The sequence below is a fragment of the Carlito syrichta genome, unplaced genomic scaffold (genome assembly GCF_000164805.1).
Source record: "Carlito syrichta isolate Samal-C Ts95f unplaced genomic scaffold, Tarsius_syrichta-2.0.1 Scaffold308051, whole genome shotgun sequence".
In the NCBI taxonomy this organism is placed as follows: Eukaryota; Metazoa; Chordata; class Mammalia; order Primates; family Tarsiidae; genus Carlito; species Carlito syrichta.
In genome coordinates this window covers 1,704,894-1,721,631 of record NW_007252147.1, presented here as the reverse complement: position 1 = coordinate 1,721,631, position 16,738 = coordinate 1,704,894, and the positions used below count along the sequence as shown (strand labels likewise).

General features: G+C 37.3%; 1 protein-coding gene across 1 annotated transcript in view; it reads left to right on the top strand.

Moving 5' to 3' along the window:
* LOC103267205 (collagen alpha-1(XXIV) chain) overlaps window positions 1–16,738 on the top strand; it is a 104,308-nt gene that overhangs the window by 16,313 nt on the left and 71,257 nt on the right. The window lies entirely within an intron of this gene.

Here is a 16,738-nt window from a genome sequence, read left to right as displayed (position 1 = left end):
TTAATTTGCATTTATGCATATACCACTTGGATATCTAAAGTACTTTACTGGAATTTATCATTTTTTCCTTAACAAACTCTTAAGGGACCAGAAATTATTTTCAAGAGCAGTGAAATCTTTTCTTTATGCACATGTGTTCACTAGAAACATTTTTTTTCCTGAACATTATACATGTTTTTTAAGTCTTTCTTTATGAGTACCTGTCAAAACATTTTCTCATATTAAGTTTTAGTGAGGTTTTCTTTATTATTCTGATTGAAAGAGTTTTCAGGGAATGTCAGTAAACTTGTATTTTCAATTAACTTGAGATATTTTGCCTTTTTACTTTATTGTCTGTTTATGAAACATGTCCTTTTTTTGTTTTCGTTAATTTCACTAAACAGCCTGATGGAGGGAACACCAAAGCATTTTTGACCAAAAATATATGAACACTCTTCTTTTGACTATAATTAAGTGAAATCTGGATTTTAACCATAAATACAGTCAGATATGTTTTATAGAAAACCTTTTATAAGTATATAGCCTTTTCATTTTCAGTTACAAATGGAAAGGTAGTAGAAGATGAGATACATGGGTTTTGTCCTTTTTTTTTTTTCTAACTAATGAGTTTTGAAAAAACTTTGTGGAAAATAAGAATCTATGTTTCTCTGGCATGTTGATAATACTATGAGAAATAAAATCAATTTGCTGTCATTAAAATCAGAAAAGGCCTAGGTGATATAAGTGCCTTCAAAAATGCTGGGAGGATGGGGCATAGATTATAAGGGGGAAAATGAGTCTGCCAAGGCTGTAAAAATACAGTGTGGCCAGGCTCGGTGGCTCAGCCTGTCATCCCAGCACTTTGGGAGGCTGAGGCAAGTGGATTGCCTGAGCCTGTGGTTTCGAGACCAGTTCGGGCAGCTTGGCGAGACCTCATCTCTATAATAAAAATAAAAATAAAAAATTAGCCGGTGTGGTTGCACGCACCTATAGTTCCGGTTACTTGAAAGGCTTAGGCAGAAGGATCGCCAGAGCCCAGCAGGTCAACGCTGGGGGGGCGGGGGGTATGAGTGTGCCACTGCACTCCAGCCTGAGCGACAGAGTGAGACTCCAAGTCAAAAAAAAGGTAAAAAAAGAAACCAATAACAGGTGAAGGAAAAATCCCAAAGCTTGCTCTGATCTGTATTTTTCTGTAAAGTTAGAAACTGTGTCTTACACTTACTGGCTTCAAATCTGCACTCATCACCTCTCCTCTAAAATTCATCCCCACCCTCTTCTCAGAGTTTTCTGTACCAAAATGTTGAAAGCTCAGCCTAGAACATCTGAAAACTTTACCACCTTTTTTTTTTTTTTAACACTCGTAAGGTCTCTATCCAGTATGAGTTCTTTCACATTTTCAAAGGTGATTTGAACATCCAAAGGCTTTACCACATTTTTTACAATTATAGGGTTATTTCTTCCATGTCTTTGAAAGGAACTGAAATATCTGAAGGGTTTATCACATCATTTTAATTTGTAGAGTTATTCTCCAGTATAACTTCTTTCATGTTTTTGAAGGTAACTCAAAATGACTGAAGGTTTCACCACATTTTTTTTACATTCATAGGATTTTTCTCCAGTTTGAATCCTTTCATATCTACGAAGAGAGCAAAAAACTGAATATGTTCCCATATTCCTTACATCCATAGGATTTCACTGAAATATATGTTGTTTCATGGTCATAAAGATGACAGGAACGAATGAAGAATTTACTGCAATGCTTTCATACATGTTTTGAAGGGAATGGGAAATAGTAAAAGCTTTATCACATTTCTTACATAAATAAGATGTCTCACCAGTGGAAAAAGTCTCACACTGGAGAGAAACCCTATAAATGGAAAAGCATTTAATTTTCTTTCAAAGACATAAATGAAATTATAGGAATTAAATTGGAGAAAATTCCCTGTGACTGAGAGATGTGATTTGAAAATATAAAAGGACTCACACCAAAAAGACATGAATGTGAGAAATGTGGTAAGGCCTTTAGTTTCTTCAGTTGCATTTGATGACATAAAATAACTCATTCTGAATAAAATCAATGTACAAAATGTAGGAATGCCTTTATTTTTTCCATAATCAATTATGGACACATAATCATGCGTACTGGATATGGACCTTGTAAACATGGGAATCCACACCTGATTAAAACCCTTAACATATGAAAAATGTAGAAATGTTCTCAATTTTAATAACCACTTTAAAAGTCATGTAACAATTCCTAGTGGAATTAAGTTCTACAAATATAAATAACAGAAAAGCCTGTTGCAAATTGATTATTGTATAATAGTTGAACAAATTACAACATGAATGAAATACAAGTTATACACATACTGTGTTTATCAGTGGCTCTTTCTTAAAGAGAGTCCCTGGGATATGAATTTTCACTGTATTTGCAAAGAAATGTTGAGGTGAGACTTCTATAGGTACTTTCAAAGCAATAATGTGTGAATTGAACATATTGTGTTTTTTTCTTGAAGTCAGTTAAAAATTTTTATCCATTTTAAAGTATGTTGAATAAATGGATAATTTTAAATATAATCCTAATATATGAGTAGGTTTAATTTGTATATAGTTATTCAATTGCTCTGTGATTAATAGACCTTTAATAAATGAATCTTTGTTGATTACTGGGATTTTTTTTACCTTGTATGGAAGATTTATTTTATTTTGTTTGCTAAAAATTTTGATGCAGATTGTAAGTTTGTCAAGTTTATCAGAGAGTATAGTTTCCTGTTAATTGTTATTTTTTCTTTTTTTTACCTTTACTCTTTGACTATGTCTGGCTGTTATTTGGATTTTTCACTTTGCATGAAAGAGAACTGTGATCCAACAGAAAAGAAAAAAGTAAGAAAGAAAGAAGGAAAGAAAGAAAGCTCAGCCTTTTCATTATATTTCCTCTTTTCCTTTGCACTTACTTTTAATGATTTACCATCTCTTGTAAATGTATGTAATATATCTTACTTCTGTTCTTCACAACTTTAATCCCCTGACTTTTTGAGACTCTCACTATTTCACAAATATTTATTGGGTACCAATTATTTGTCAGACATACTGCTAGATGCTACAGGTAAAAGGTAAAAATAAATTGTTCTGTTTTTCATGCATTTTATGGGAGACAGGTTAAAAAACATTATGATATAATATCATATGGATATAGGGAAAGAACACTGCATTCTTTGTGGGGGAACCAGGGAGAGGCTTGGAAGAGGAGTCGGTCAGCATGTGAGCAGGCCCTTGAATAATGTGGAGTTTTGTAAAAAGGCTGAGAAACATGAGAGAACCACTACTTACTGATTGCTGGTAGTCTCATACTGCTGGCTCATGTAGTGAAAAGGAAGAAGGAAAAGTGTCCAAACAGGTAGACAGTGATGAAACAGGAGGAGCCCTGTATATATGCCATCCACAATCATCCATATTTTATTCTGTAGGCAGTAAGAAATAAATGTATAGTAATATTGGAAAACAATGTCATTAACTAGTTAGAAATATCATGTTGGCTGCAAGATAGAGGATGAGTTGGAGACAACAGGAGACCAATAACAAAGTTATTGCAGTAATACTAAGGAGAAATGATGGCCAACTACTTAAACTAGGGCAGTGACAAAAAGGAAAGTGATAAAAAATATTTAGGAGGTACAGTAAAAGTTCTGTAAACTCAAGGACTGTATTTTATATGCAGTGCCTGGCACGTAATATATGTTCAGTAACTATGATTTGGAAATAAGATATTCCTAGAGCAGTATAACAAAGTAGTAGTAAGACTTCTGGAACCAGACTGCTTTCACAGTCTAGTAGAAGATATAAATATTTAATTAGAACCAAAATAAAAACGAAGATACTGAAAAGGTGAAAAATTGCCAAAAGTGTGTCAGGAGAAATTATAAAACAAAAGTTTCAGGAAAACCTTATAAATATTAAGTAATCGGCAATTCTTTGTCTTTTTTTAATATTGTGAATCTCATTCAGAAAGACAGCTTTTTGACTCCTTGGTTACTGCATCCTGTGGGAATACAGAAATACATGATCACATCACTTTTCTTAAGGATCGTAGAATCTCAAAAAGTAATAAATTCATAATATAAGAAGCAAGGTAAGAGTGAATGGTTTGTGTTTAGTTATCAAAAAAGTATATGACAAATAATTTATTAACTAAGGAAGATTAGAGTAGTGAGAGCTTTGAGTGGGTTTTAAATGGTCAGGAAGTCTTCCTGATGAAAGTTAGGACTTAGTTTACCCCTTAAAAAGTAAGAACACAGTGATTAGTCTCATCAGGAGAAATGAGACAGACTTCATGGAATAATTGATATCTTAACAGTACAGGAAGTGGTGGAGGAAGGAATAAACTATTGCAAAAATATCAATTTACAAAGAAACAACAAGGGTCTGAGGGGAAAACGTAATAAAATAAATTCTTATGGCATATTTTTTAAGTGATATGAGTATGAATTTCATAGCATAAGAAGCAGCTCAACCGTAGCATGCATGGCCACCAAGTTCCATGCAACTTCCATGATGGAGAAGTGTTGGGTGCCAGATTTCCATGTGCTGCTGACAGAAAGGAAATACTCTTAAAGTTATTCACTTTTTAAAAGTATGAGAAAAACTACAAAGAGTTAATAGCCCAAATTAGAACAGTATATTTCAGAAAGTAATATAGTATAATGCCATTTTAATGAGATGCATGACAATTGAAATTCAATTAATTACATTGGTTTTTTTTTGTTGTTGTTGTTGTTTTGAGTTGGAGTCTCACTCTGTCACCCAGACTGGAGTGTGCAGTGGCTGCTCCCTGCCACCGCAGCCTTGACCTGCTGGGCTCCGGCGATCCTTCCGCCTCAGCCTTCCAAGTAGCCGGAACTACAGGCGCGCGCTACCACACCCGGCTGATTTTTTTTATTTGTTGTAGAGATGAGGTCTCGCGGCCCAGGCGGGTCTTGAACCCGCGGGCTCAGGCCATCCACTCACCTCAGCCTCCCAGAGGCGCGGGATGACAGGCCGAGCCACCGAGCCCGGCTTACATAGATTTTTTTAAGTAAGATTTTTAAGATGAAGATTTTGCTCCCCATTAACAGGTTTCTTTACTGTTCAAGTATCAGGTTTTATTCTCATTTTTATCAATAGCCATGCTGCTAGGACATGCCAGTGTGGAAATCTGTCTAATTGTCATTCATTGTATTTTATGTGTCTAGTTAAAATAGCATAGATGAAACTGAGAGAACATATATATTCTGAATAAGACAATTTTGTGGATTTTTATTTCCCTTCCTTGTGTCAACTATACTAACCTGTGTTTCTTTCACTGAATCTCAAACACTGGATTGTAAACAGAAGTTTCATCTTTGTTTCCTGGTTATTTAGCACAGGCTTGGCATATGGCAGATATCTAGTGAATAAGTCTTAGATTAAAATACTTGCCAATCTGGTGGCACTAGAGTCAGTTCAGTTCCACATGTATTTGCCAAGGCTACCGTGCACTCAACTAGTTTTGGTACAACTTGCAAGGTACTAATTAGGGGTTAGGGTAAATTTAAAATGTTATCTTAAAGGAATGGAGACAAGAACGTTAAGGGATTGACCCGATTGCCATGACAATTCCTTACCCATGAGGAAATGGGGATTAATATTTATTGAGCATCTGTTCATACCATGTGCTAGTTATTTTACATTTAGTATCTCATCGAATCCTAAGGTTTTAGAAGCCAGGATTGACCCTCTTGTTCTGTGAGAGGAGCATGAAGTGCACATTAACCGGATTTCTTTCTGTAGTCACTGGTTTTCCATATTGGCTATTCATTATAAATGTTACACAGACAAAGATAATTAGGAATTTTAACAGAACAGTAGTTCTGTTTCAGTTTGAATACTGACAAGTAAACAAACTGCCACGTAAAAAATAGTGCTTTTCCTTAAATAGCTGTTACATAAGGAAAAGAAATGAGTGTGTTATTTTAGAAAGTGCCTAGGTTTTGAGGTAAGAAATACTTGATTTCTAATCCTGGATTTCTAATTCTTCATTAGTAAAACTTAGAACGAAACTGTCTTTTTACATGTTTATTGTCAGGGGTGGTAAATAAGAACTGCCCAGGATGAAGCCAGCACATTCGAAGTGCTTAATACATAGTGGTGGCTGTATTTATTGCCACTGTTGCTGCTGCATAAAGAGAATGGTAACAAGGCAGTTATATTTCTATTTTTTTCCAAGTTTCTCATGGAGATGAATATTAGCAAAGACATCTTAGGACACTGTGTTAGTTCACTTTCAGGGTCAGTGACTCACTTATCAGGACTGACAAGACTCAGCATATAGTCATACCCATGACTAACATTTATTACAGTGAAAGGATACAGAGAAAAGTCAGCAAAGGGAAAAGGCACATGAACTGAAGACCAGAGGAAACTAGGTGCAGCATCCTGGAGTTCCCTCCCAGTGGAATTACACAGGATGTACTTAATACCTTCAGAAATGAGTTGTGACAACACGTGAATTACCGTCTACCAGGAAAGCTCGTTAGAGACTCAGTGCCCATGATTGTAACTGGGAGCTGATCACATAGGTACCTTCTGTATCTTGTAGCAAAATCCTGGACTCCTGGAAGGAAAACAGGTGTTCAGCATAAACAGCATTGTTTGCATAAACAGTATAAGCACATTGAACACTCTTACCACTTTTGGAAGTGATGAGAACTCAAACATTCAAATTCCCCAGACACCAGCCAAGAGCCAATCTTGTAAGCAGACCATTGTAAAGATGGCAAACTCAAGCCTGCTATGCTAGCTCTTTTTGCCCAGCCATGCAGATGAAATATTCACAAGAAACATCATTTGAGGAACTATCATGTCTTCTAAGTAACCAATGATTTGACAAACAAGTCATGAAGAACTTTATTAATATTCTTCTCAAGAACATTGCCGAGACTGAAAGATGTAGATAGCCACTTAACCTGCCTTTAAGAAGTCTAAATATGGGTCTACTCACCTCATCTTAAAATCCAGAACTACCCAAAACAGGAACTGCCATCCTTTCTTCCCCCTCCAATATTTACCAGATTTATGTATCTGGTAACCCCATAATTAGACCAACCTACATGGCGTCTATGGCAGTGGTAAGCAGATCTGTTGATGATGTTCTTGAGATCCCAGTCATCGGTGTTCTCAAAAATGAAGACAGCTTAGAGAGATAGGTCATACAATACCACACTCAAGGTTTTTGCTTAGGAATCTCAATGGGCTTGCATCTTGAATAATAGCAAGGAGTGACTTTAGATTTGGGAACTCCAGGTAACTGAGAGTTAGTGTTGGCCTCTTGTTGTCTAAATAAATGTCTTCTAGAATTCAGCATACTTTGCTGGATCAATCTCATCACCGTTCAGTTCCTAGGTGAGGAGTTAGATTATGTACTTATAGATTGGTGATGTTGGCAGACAACTTGATTGGAATTTTCACATTGCTAAGGAGTTCAAAAGCCTGCTGGTGCTCTCACTTGAAAGCTTCTTGCAGTTTTACAAGAGGTATCTATGCATATTTGTGCAGACCTGTTGCATTTCTATATGCCTTGAGTCAAGTAATGAGAAAGAGTATGTGACCAACATGATGTTTATCCAGGGTCACTTTACTGACTTTTGACTGGATCATCAATTTCTCTGAAATTGTTTCAGCTTTTCAAACAATCAGTGAGGGCATTATCATTAAGCTTCATTGTTTTCAGTACAGTGTTATTATGTGTCATTTTCAAGGTTCCGTTCTCTGCACCAGGGGTCCCCAACCCCCAGGCTGTGTACCGCTATCAGTCTGTGACCTGATAGGTACCAGGCTGCACAGCAGGAGATGAGTGGCCAGCCTGTGGAGCTCTATCTTGTCAGGTCAGCGGCAGCATTAGATACTCATAGGAGCACAAACCCTATTGTGAACTGTGCATGTGAGACGTATACGTTGTGCCTTCCTTATGAGAATGTGCTCCTTATGAGAATGTAATGCCTGATGGTCCTCCCCCAGCTGTCGCTCCCTGATGCCAAAAAGGTTAGAGATGCTGCTATACACAGAAGGAGTTTCCTACCTGTAAGGTACTATGAGGGGTTTTGGCCATAATCCCAAAATGACAAAGTTCTGAAAATATGAGTCTGGAACAAGTTTTTTTTAAGTATTTAAAAGACATTTATTTACACTTTAAAAATAGGATGTATTGAGACACATACAAAAACTTGACAGAACACTTCGTAGGCCACTTTATAAAACAAAATAGGCACTGATAACGTATACAGTTTTGCAAGCATAAACACTCAGGTCTGCTAACAGCTGTGTGTGTGTATCAGCTATGAACAGATGAACTGTATTTAGAAAGAAATCAGTCAGAAAGTGAAATGTATAAACGCATATCATTATGGTTGGTAATCATCTATACCCAGCTTTATAACTGCAAATGTCTGAAATATTGTGACAGAGATCCCAAGTCTTTTGACAAGATCAGTAAAAAAAACTGCAATGTGTCACCACTGCTGAGATCTCTAGAAATGTTATCTTCTGCAATTTAGGTGTCACTTTTACTGAATTATAAAATGCCTAGGGGGCTGCTAGGCATTTTATAATCCAGTAAAAGTGACACCTAAATTTAAGTCCACAAAAAAGATGTACAAAAAAAATTCTTCATTTATAGAGGAAGTTCAGTGTTTTTATGTACATACACAATACTTACACACAAAGTCAATGTTGTGATAATGCATTTTCATGTAATCAGATTTACAAAAAATACATAAGATGAATTAGAAATGTTAAAAGTATTTACATAATTTATACTTCAAATATTAGAAATGATGTGAAGATTAAATACATAGCATAGCTAATTGGTGTAGGAGAAGTCATACACAATTGGATAATTTGACAGGGGAGATTTCTTGTATTTTTGACCAATGTTTTAGCTTCTTCTGTAATCTTTGAAACAATTGTTGCACTTGTATCTTGAGAGGGGTTGTGATCTACAAATTTTGTAACCATATGTTGTCCATTTGAAAGTCTGGTTATTGGTTAGCTGTTGCAGTTAAGGAATTTTCTGCTTTCAAAGCACCAATAATAACTTTAAAATTTTTCTCTTCCATCCTTAAATAGTCTCATATACTTAACTTATCACAGCCTTTTTTGAGAGAGAACAATTCACAAATCTCTTCCATTGGGTTGTAAGGCATACAATAAGAAGGAATGATAGTGCCAAATTTGTATTAGTCAAGATTCTTCTGAGAGACAAAACCAAAAGGATCTATGTAGATATAGAGATATAGATGATATAGATATATGAGAGGGCATGTATTAAGGGAATTGTCTCACATGATTATCATGCCTAAGAAGTCTTATGATAGACCGACAGCTGAAGACCCTGCAATGCTAGTAGTGTGGCTCAGTCCAAGTCTGAAAAAACTCAGAATCAAAGAAGCCAGTGGTGTAACTCTCAGTCCAAGATTGAAAACCACAAGACCCAGGGGGCTGCTAGTATAAGTCCTGGAGTCCAAAGGCCAGTGAGTCTGGAGTTTTGATGCTCAAAGCAGCAAGTCTATCTCAGAGAGAGACCAATTTGCCTTCCGTATTTATTCTCTTCAGGTCCCCAGCCAATAGGATGGTGCCTGCCAACATTGAGGGCCGGTCTCTTCCACCCAGTCCACTCAGACCCACATACTAATGCCCTCTGGAAATACCCTCAAGAACATACCCAAAATAATGCTTTACCAGGTCCCCAGGCATTTTGTAATCCAGTAAAAATGACACCTAAATTTAAGTCCACAAATCTACCCCTTGTCAACCTGGCACCCATATACTTCTCCTTAAACCACACTTAGTTTTCAAATAAAGACAATTGCAAGGTAATAATTCCGCCTAACATGATATAACTACTTGATGCATTTAGCCTGCATACAACTGAAAACCCCTTCCCCAGTATTTGACTTTCACAGTTTCAACATTAGATATTTTATTCTGGGTATTGTGGGTTTGGGAATTTTAGACAGTAGGGACTTTAGTCTTTAGAGATTTTGATCTTTTGGGATTTCAGCATTCGGGATTATGGCTTTTAGAATTATGAACAGCACCAACTAGAGAGATTAATAATTTATCTGGAGTTTTCTACGGTATAGCAAAACCAAAACTCAAGACCTCTGAAACCAATAGGTACTAGAGAATTAGTGAACAACATCCTACTCAATTTGGAAGGCACAGAATGGAGCCAAGAATAAACCAATCACTTAGGCCAAGACTATGTATGGTAGAAATTCAAAATCAGCAGGAATACATGATACAACTAGAAATCACAAAGCAAGAAAAAAATGAGAAATGTGGCTCAGTGTGATTTCATTCTGGCAAACAATGTGTTCACCTTTTAGGAGAGCTTTCTAGATTTTTCTGCAGCATATTTTAATGATGCTATCCTACACTTGAGCTCTAAAAATATCATACATGTCAATCAAACAGTTTTTCAAAGACTCATAGTCCAACCAGCTGACAGATAACTGCAGAAGAATTTTTCATTGCCTAAATAGAGAAGAAAGTCTGGGAAAACTTTTTCCTTCTGTGATCTCCACTTTTTCTTCCTTATGTTTTACAACTTAACACTTCTGTATGTAAGCAAGCTGTGGGGACTTCCACAATTTCAATATCTTAATTTAGAAAACCAGCACCCAATTTATGCTATGCTAGTCATTCTAAATATATTTACTGAACACCGCTACGTGCCAAGTATGTTGCTAGGCAGTGAACTGAGCATTGAGATGAACACCAAGATGAACAGAACACAACCCCTACATTCAAAGAGCTCATGCAAGTTTAGAAGACAAGTTTTAGGGATAAAACATAAAGTGAGCCCTGAGAGTTTACAAAATTTGCCTCCTGTAGATATATCAGTCAGTAGTTTCATAGTGATACGAAGATCCAAAAATATGGAAACACCCTCCTCACTATGAAGTCATAAAAGCATTCCAATTCTTTAAATTTACATGTCTCTTTTTCAAAAAACCTGTTCAAAAGATTTTAAGCACCCTCTAACTACTTGTGTGCTCTTCATCTCTCCTATGGTTAAAATCATGGAATTTTAGAGCTCGTAAGTATGGCCAGGATTATCTAGTCCATCCTCTTTGTTCTTCAAATTAGGAAGGTAAGAACCAAACTGGTTTAATGGCTAGCTTCAGAATTGAAGATCTGAGCTGGAACTCATATCTTTGGAATAATGATCCACCATACCATGTTATTTTCCTCATTTTTAGATAAAGAGACTTGTGGGGAAGAGAGTGTTGACAGGAGACTTCAGATAGATTTTTCTCACTCCAATCTTAAGATAGAATCCACACAATCACAGTACCTATGAGGTGTGCATGGAAGAAATACAGAACTAATTTAACATTTTATGAGTAAGAAAAATGTGGATAAGCACATATTCTTTGTGAAAAATTCTCCTAGTTAGAGTATTAGGAAGAGCTTGCATTTCAAATGTTTTGCAACACAAGTGTCATAGCAGAATAATTCCTCTTATTTCTCATCCAACTTACTTTAAAACAACAACAACAACAAAAACTAATGACAATCTTAAGTTTAGCCAAGATAGGTGGTAGCCCTGTGCTGATATTCACATTCTCACCTTTGATTTATTACCAAGAGACTCATTCAAAGGGGCAGATTATGTGAGCAGTTTACCAGTCAAATTTAGTGCAGGGAGCACAGCACAAGTTGCCTTTCTATTCTTGAGTTTCCCATAAGTATGGGTAAAAGCATCTGTTGAGTAGACGTTCCACACATATTCTCTTGATCATTGCCAGACATTCCTCAGGCAAAACTTCATCCTGAACTTTTATTTCATGACTACATGTTTGATCCAAGGGAATGAGTCAAATAGTTGTTAGGGAAATGTCAGAGGCTGAAATTCCTATTTGGATACTGAACAGACCATTCACTTATATTTTTTAGGAAACCGTTTTTATCCAAATGTCAACAGCCTGAAGTGGAGGAACTGTGACTCTAAAGTAGACTATTGTCCAATCAGAAACCTCTTAATCAGGAAGTGTTTGTCCAAGTATTCTAAATTTAACTGACAATATAAAGCATTATTTAATATTTATGGCATATATTATGCTTTCAAATGTTTGTTGACTAAACACATGAATAAATACATTTTATGGAAATTTTATACCTCTTAAAGTTAATGTATGCAGGGTGCCTATAAACTTGCTTTGTATTCAGTTAGTTACCGGTGTTTGTTGATGTTTAACTTTAATTTTTGGAAACCTTAAATTAGTAAGACAAATTAGGCACACTCTTAGTTTGCAAGACGAATTCAGTAAGTAGATAGCACAGGTGAGTATCATTATTTTTATTTATGCATACTACTACTTCATGCCAGAAAATAAATTAGGAGGGCAATGTATTTCCTATATTCAGTGACAAATATGATTTAGCATAATCTCTGCACTACATTATTTTCTCATCTGATTTATTTGAACTTGGACCCTAGATACTGTTATAGTAAAATTGGCTAAGTACGTAACATAAGCATACTGCACATAATGAAATAGAAGTAGACAAAGAAATTTTTTGTAAAGCCAAATATTCCAGAAAGCAAATTTTAAGAAACTATCTTTTTGCTGTCAAATGTCCTCAGTCTTTGGTGAGCTCCAAAAACTTTCATCCCCAGCCATCATTGGGAAAAGATTTATCACTTAGTACAATGGAGAAGGGGTGAATATCTCACTCCAGATGCTGTCTCAGAAAATGTCCACTAGGGGAGATTTTGGGCACATCTCAAATGCTATTTTCTTACACTTTGTACCTGAAAGCTAATCCCCAGAAACTATATATATGCAATGAACAATTTACTTGGTTATGGGAAGACAGGATATTCCTAAAGATGGCAATAGTCCTTACCCAGGCATTGAAACTAGGTTTAGGATGAGTATATTAGGAGCCATATGACCAGGTTTGCCAGTATTGTGTCCATCAAACATAAGCAAACATTGAATAAGGGTATAAATGCCTCATTTTCCCCCAGAAGCCACAGACATTGGTTAAAAATAGATTCTTAGTGTCTTCTAACATTTTCAAGGTAAGGATCACTTTTACAATGCTTTTATATGTCTAGTCCACTCTCAGTGTCTGTATATATCCTCACTGACACTGGCCAGTAATTCTGTGGCCCTCAGTGGATTGAGAACCCCAATCAGGAAAAATATTTTGAGCACACATTGGATTTTCCAGAAGCAGACTGCAGAGATGGCATTTTGCTAGAGGATATTTATTAGAAAGCAAAAGTTGTAGAAAGAAGGAGGAAGAAGCAGAATTGAGTAGAAGAAGTCAAACTGCGATACAGGCCCCATTGAGTCTCAGCCAGCCCTCCAAGAAACTCTGAATCCTTTATGACCTATCTGAGTAGTCCCATGTTGGCTTATGTGTAACTGTGCTTTTATATTCTACCTCAAGCAGTCATTGTATATAGGCCACGCTGGGAAGGGTGTATTTTGGTGAAGGAGGCTCTCCGAAGCTAAGACAAACTATGAAGCTGCAAGCAGCTTGGGCCACAAGTTCTTCCTGGAAGGATTGTCTGGGTGGCCCATCTCAGTGTTCACCCTAGTCTACCCATGGTGCTGCTTGGATCTACTTCTTCCTATCCTTTCAGGGAGATGCTCTTCTAGGATTCTAATGGCTTCTCTTCCTGAGGGAAACTTAGAAGAGGAATTAGTGGTACCAGTTACAGCCCTGCACTGCAGCTAGTTTTAGGACTCTAAATGATATCTTCCTCTTCTGATGATCAGGGTGAATTAACTGTGCCAAGATGCTGACTTTTTTCCTTGCCTGCTGGTGCCTGGACACAGGGAACTTGAAATGTTTAAAAGATAGCCATAGGTTATAGTTTAATGGGACTCTTACTGTGTCCTCTGTGAAAATGTGTCCTCTTTGGGAACCAGGGCCTCTATCCCTGCAGAGCCTACATTTTGTGGGGATGGTACAGAGTCCTCCACTGAGGCATTGGGAATGATAGTTTTCCATCAATATTTCCTACTGGAGTTCCAGTACCATGTCTTTGAGTCAATGTGCTTACTTTATCTTATAGGATAGTGCCTCATCCTCATAAAGTATCACTTCCTAGCTGGCACTTTAACTACCCTTCAGCAGACCATTCCAGTATTCTCTCAAGGTGGATGCTTCTTGGTGTGATGTGATATAAAAATTAGATCTCATGGTTATGAGCCCATTTCTGCCCCTTATTTGCTGTAAAATGGATCCCCTGGTCTAACACGATATTTTGGGATCCTATATGATCGGTTAGACACTTTGTAAAGCCATTAGATACTGGGGCTAATTGAGGCCTGAGTGTGGGGAAGGAATCCATTTTCAAAGTACGTATCATTTCTGTTAGAATAAATCTTTGGCCTTTCCAGAATCAACTTGCTCCCTCTAAAGGGCCTCCTCAAAGAATGAATGGTACCACATTATGGGTTCAATGTTCTCTCTTGCTGGCAGTTTGGATATTCAGTGCAACAGTATTTAAATTAGCCTTGTTAAGTGGGAACCTTGTGATGTTAGGCCCATGCACACTTTCCATCTCTCCCACCATGCCCCTTTCTTTCATATGCCCATCATTCAGCACTGATGGTGCTGGTGACCAAGACTTACCAATGTCATTTTTCTGAGTCATTCTGTCTACTTCTAGGTACTATTCCATGTGTGACCCTCTCTGTGACACATGTGAGACTTTGTGCCCACTCCAGTATGTCCACCTATATTCCTATTTCTCAAATCTTCTTGGACACAGTCTTACTACCTTCTTCCCTTCAGGTGTCCAATCCACCAGCCAGGTCACTCACAAGAGCCCATTAGTCCATACATATTCTAACTCAAGTAACCTCTCTTTCTCACAACGTGTATGATCTGGTACACTGCCTGATCTGCCAGTAACAGGTCCCAAAGAAAAGGAAATATATAGAATGCCTGAGAAAGAATCCAAAATAATATTAAAGAAGCTCAGTGGTATACCATAAACCACAGATAAACAATACAGAGAAATCAGGAAAACAATTGATGTTCTGGTCAGGCATGGTAGCTCATGTCTGTAATCCCAGCACTTTGAGAGGCTGAGGCAGGGGGATCACTTGAGGTCAGGAGTTCAAGACCAGCCTAGGCAACATAGCAAGACCCTGTTTCTACACACACACACACACACACACACACACACACACACACACAAAATAGCTGGGTGTGGTGGTGCACACCTATAGTTCCAGCTACTAGGGAGCCTGAGGCAAGAGGATCTCTTGAGCCCAGGAGTTCAAGGCCATAGTGAGCTATGATCATACTACTGCACTCCAGCCTGGAAGACAGAGACCCCGTCTTTAAAAAAAAAAAAAAAGTATTGATTACTGTCCAATAGAAATATAATGCAGGCCACGTAGTAATGTTTTAGTTAAATTAATATATCTAAAGCATTATCATTTTAGCATGTAATCAATCATTAATTAACTATTTTGTATTCTTTCTGCAATGTGCTCAAAATCGAGTGTGTCTTTTACATTTACCTTATGTGTCAGCTTGTGTTAGCCACATTTCAAGTACTCAGAGGCCCCTTAAACTGCTACATACAATTTAACCCCGTCGGCCCCAGCAAGCTGCTTAACTCATCTGCCTCATCTGTCAAAGGGAAATGATATACTACTAAATTTGGTGGTTGGTGAGAATTAAAGCAGGCACATAGAAAAATGTCTAATATATGTTAATGTAACCAGGATCATTAGATAGATAGATAGGTAGATAGAGGCCTGTAAGGATAAAAATGATACTTCATGCATTAACTTCTTTTAGATGCAACACAGCAAGCCATGTTTTCATTAGTCAATGCTTTCTGTAGGCTAAAAGACTGTATTCTGTGAGAATCTAAGCAAGGTCTTTGCATGGTAGCTATTGAAAAAGAAAAAAATCATGTCTTTAAGTAAAAGTTGAAAATAACTCATTATTCAAGACAGAAAAGAAATTGTGTTTTTGTTGTAAAGCTTGTTCTATGTTAGTTCTGTGTATTTTTCTTGCATTCTATACTACTTGAAGGAGGAATAATAGAGAATCAGTGAAGACAAAGGTGGATAAACCCTGAGTCTTGCTTACTCTGAAATAGTGTAACTGATTGCTTTCTTTCTCGTCTCTCGGCACATCAAATTCATTCTTTACTCAAGCTATTTACTCTACCTAGAACAGTCTTCCTCCCTCTTCACTTGGCTGGCTGGCCTCTTCTTATTCTTCAAACTTCAGATTAAATGTCAGGCCTCGGTCGGGCATGGTGACTCAAGTCTGTAATCCCAGCATTTTGAGAGGCAGAGGCAAGAGAATTGCCTGAGCCCAGGGGTTCAAGACCAGCCTGGGCAACTTGGTGAGACCTTGTCTCTACAATATGTAAAAAAAAAAAAAAATTAGCCAGGCGTGGTAGCACACATTTGTAGTTCTGGCTACTTGGAAGGCTGAGGTGGAAGGATGGCCTGAGCCCAGCAGGTCAATGCTGGAATGGCCTTGAGTGTGCCACTGCACGCCAGCCTGGGTGACAGAGTGAGAAATGTCAGGCCTCAATCTTCCCTAATTGCCTTTCTAAAATAATTTTATTCTCCACTTCAGCATCATAGTTGTTTTCTTTATGAGTTTATATCACAGTTTGTAATTATTTAATTTTTTTTTGAGTTGGAGTCTCACTCTGTTGCCCAGACTAGAGTGCAGTGGCCGC